A 4139-nucleotide genomic window follows, 5' to 3' on the forward strand; every position below is an offset into this window, starting at 1 on the left:
GGTCCCTCACATTCCCGGTTCGTGGAAACCCACGCTAGTAGGAAGCTGCTGGTCGGCATCCTACATATATATATTTCATATATACATTATATATGTATATATATGATACATATATAAATAAAAGAGCACTGGCTGCTCTTCCAGGGGTTTGATTCATGCCCGCCCATGATGGCTTACAACAGTCTGTAAGTCTAGTCCTAGATATCTCACATCCTTTTTTGGACTCTGTGTGCACGTCAATGGACACAGTGAATAGACATATATGCAGGTAAAACACCCCATATGCGTAAAATAAAAATAAAGGACAAACAAAAAGGTGACTTAACAGGTAAAGCCACCAAGCCTGAGGTCAGTGTCTGGGATCCACACAGTGGAAGGAATAAGATGGCTCACTTCATTTGGCTCCTGCTAATCTGCACTTCCTGGCCTCTGCTCACTCGTATATAGCAGGGCATACACAGGGCACAAAGTGATTCCAGTCCAGAGGGAGATGATGATACATTTATTTCCATTTATTCATTCATCTATCCATCCATTCATTAATTTACCCATTTATTCATTCATTCCTCAATTGCTAATATGCTTTCCAGTGTTGAAGTTAGACTCTCCCAGTGGCACCTGGCAGCTCCCCCTGATCTCAATGTTCAGTTGATGCTATCACTTTGCCCTGAGTCATCTGAGCCGTGAGAACCAGGCTGAATGCCTTTCTCTTACCCATGCATTCTGAGTTCTGGCATATTTTCCACATCCTGTCCATTCTGTGCCTGTTCCTCCTGCCCTAGTGGAGGATTTTCTCATTGTTTGGTCTACACAGAGGCAGCAGCCTTCCAGTCTTGGACTCACTAAAACCTATCATTTCCTATATTCTAGTACATAGCCAATATGATATGGAGCTATGACAGGAGACTGGGTGGGAGCTACCACCCAGTCTAACTTTCAGATGATCCCCCCTCCCACACCACAAGACAGTCTTTCGGTTTTCTAGAGGGAAAAATGCTAAGTATGAAATGTGATAGAATGTAAATTATGATTCTAGTTAAAAATCACTGAAGTCAGTCATGAACGCTGCTTCTGTTTGGTCTCTATATGCTTTCACATTTTAAGTGAAAATTATAAACTAAGAGACACTGGTTTGCAATCACAATGACCTATGCATGATTTGAGGGGGTGAAGAAGGCATATTTTGCATTTGCCAACATTATCTGCCCTTCACCTAGGCGTCTGCATGCAAGATCCCCTTGTTTCCTCTTCTGCTTCATCTTTAGCCACTTTCTGCAGGACCAGTGCACTGCCCAAACGGAGGCAGTGATGCCACACCACACTGTATGTACATAGAATCGTATGTAACTGGAATTGAACAGCACTGTGGTCCTCCTCCTCGTCCAACACTGAAGCCAATACTGTAAGTATACAGACCTTGCCCTGCTGGGTCTTGTTTGTTTGTTTTTGTCTTTGATTTGTTTCTCTTTCTAAAAATCATTCTCATTGCTGTTTCCCATCTCATTCTTTGACATACTGGCTCATGGACACACAAATACATACACTCTCTCTCTCTCTCTCTCTCTCTCTCTCTCTCTCTCTCTCTCTCTCACTTGCTTCTAGCTTAAAGCTATTCATCTTTAAAGACATATCCTAGCTATCAATCCCTCCTGGCAAACCTCTATTTCCCCTCTCATCTCCATCTTTGTCAGTGCTTACAGCAATGTGCTTAAATATCAATTATATGCACATTTATCTCTCATTAGACCTTAGATCTTTATGGATCTTACATATCCTGGTGGTCTCAGTTCAAACCAGGGTACCTAATATTCTCTTTTCTTTAACACAGAGTTAATATTAACTTCTCTTTTACTCTGTATTTTCCGTTCTAAAGGTGATGTGAGTGAGATTATTTCTGGAAACCCTCCTCTACCTCCAAGGATATGATCTTATCCTACAGACCCTTGAAAGATATCAAATTCAGCGTATAGTTACAAACACACCCCCAAGGTCTAGTGTGTAAACGATGAACACCGAAGTCAAAATGTGAGTGTCAGATAAGATAAGGCCATTTTGCACAGATGAATTTATTTTTATAATTTTCTCCAGCATGAAAGGGAAAGAAGAGTTTGCAGACTTTCTTACCTGCTCTCTCTCTCTCTCTCTCTCTCCCTCTCTCTCTCTCTCTCTCTCTTTCTCTCTCTCTCTCTCTCTCTCTGTGTGTGTGTGTATGACATTGACATTCTAGATCTTTTACGTACAAACAGTTCTGTCTAGGCATAAAGCAGCTGTTGTACAAGAGGAATGTTGCCACGGCAACTATTGATAAGTTATTTCTCTGCTAGCGAAATGAGCCAGTTCAAGCCAGATTAAATTATATTAAGCGAAGGCTTATTGGGAAGCTGCTCTCAGGCTGGTGAGTTCACTGGTCCCAAGGAGAGAGGCCAGGGAAGTTGCCATGGGAAGAGAGGAGAGGGGGAAGAGAGAAAGAAAGAGCATGATGTGCAGGGAGAGAGAGAGCAGGAGAGAGAAGGGAGACCGAAATGTCTGGATTATACAGGGAAGAGCCTCTGGGGGGAAGGGCAGCCCAGCCTTTGGGCTGGAAAGTTCAGGGTTGGGCACAGGGTCTACCAGGTAGGGACTGAGGGATCCTGGGAGAACCTGGGGACCAGGTCTGCTTTGGTATGTAAAATATGCACCTCAGTCCCTGTCCTGGGGTTTGAAACCAAACAACTATCAATTGTAAAGACTTTGGTCTCATTAAAGATTCATCTAAGAAAATAACTTCCCAGGGCCTTGATCTAGAGGAGTTATTTTTCTTTTATTTAACAAATATGTATTAAATGTGTACCAAGTGCTTACACATATGGACATATATAAAAGAATGAAGTTATAAACATTAATGTTTGTCTCATGTGGTTTATATATTATATTCTGTCTGTCTTTCATTCTTTCCACCCCAGCCTTATTGGCTAGCTCTTTATTATGCAAAAGGCACACTCCTTATTCATCAAGTTGGCTATGTGACCTTCCCCAGGGCAGCTTGTCTTTCTTTTTGGGCAGGTGAGGAAGCGGTAACAAACATTTATATATCCTGGTAGTCTGGTGTCAGCAATTAAGAATTTAAGCCAGGCAGTGGTGGCGCATGACTTTAATCCCAGCACTTGGGAGGCAGAGGCAGGCAGATTTCTGAGTTCAAGGCCAGCCTGGTCTACAGAGTGAGTTCCAGGACAGCCAGGGCAACACAGAGAAACCCTGTCTCCAAAAATCAAAAAAAAAAAAAAGAGAACTCAAGGACACACTTTTTCATAACCAGTCAGTACCATATTTGTGGGCCATCCCAACATAAATGGACAAAAAAACTAACCAGCACACACTCATAGAAACATAGAAGAGCTAATTAGATGATGCTGAACAAGATGATTAGCCTTTTAGTAAGTGAATGGTACCATGGTCTCATGGCTTGATCAATGTGTAGAATCCCTGGGTGACATCAGGTTGGTTTCTCTTTGATGGCTGAGGGGTAGCCATTGTCCTTGGCAAAGTTCCCTGCATGAGTTCATGGTGTCACCCTGCTATCTCTGAGAGTTCATTGTTTGTCTCTCGTTGTAGGTCAGACTTGGCAGTGGTGGAATAAATGTTCTGGCTCCATCTGTACACTCATAATCGTGGGCTGTTCTGAAGGCAGACGTCATGTTGTGGGTGGGTGAGAGGATGCTAACAACAAACAAATAGGTCCTTTCAGCCCTCTGAACTGGAAGAAAACAACAAATGGGCTTTAACAAGAGGATGATCCTAAGTTGAGCATAGACGTTTGTATTACTGACCCCACGGGTCTCTTATTGTCAATAGACTGCCATTACAAGAATTATCCACAGGATCACAGAGACAGCTTGACTCTGAAGAGTTCTGACACAACCAGGATCACAGGAAGGACAGGCTCCAGACCGATTTAGCAAGGGCAGGTAGCACTAGAGTTAACCAGATGGCGGGGGCAAGCATAAGAAAATAAACAACACAAACCAAGGTCACTTGCCATCATCAGAACCCAATTTTCCTACCATAGAAAGTCCTGGACACACCATCACACCGGAAACACAAGATTCAGATATAAAATCACTTATCATGTTGATGATACAGGACCTTAAGAAAGACATAAA

General features: G+C 42.7%; 1 long non-coding RNA gene across 2 annotated transcripts in view; it reads left to right on the forward strand.

Annotated features, from left to right (window-relative positions):
• Positions 1-2293: 2293 nt before the first annotated feature.
• Positions 2294-4139, forward strand: part of LOC116095331 — a 6721-nt gene continuing 4875 nt past the window's right edge. For both annotated transcript variants that reach the window (XR_004120554.1, XR_004120553.1), the window contains exon 1: positions 2294-2395. This is a non-coding gene — a long non-coding RNA (uncharacterized LOC116095331). The remainder of the gene's footprint in view (positions 2396-4139) is intronic.

This window comes from Mastomys coucha, unplaced genomic scaffold, assembly GCF_008632895.1.
Source record: "Mastomys coucha isolate ucsf_1 unplaced genomic scaffold, UCSF_Mcou_1 pScaffold18, whole genome shotgun sequence".
NCBI lineage: Eukaryota > Metazoa > Chordata > Mammalia > Rodentia > Muridae > Mastomys > Mastomys coucha.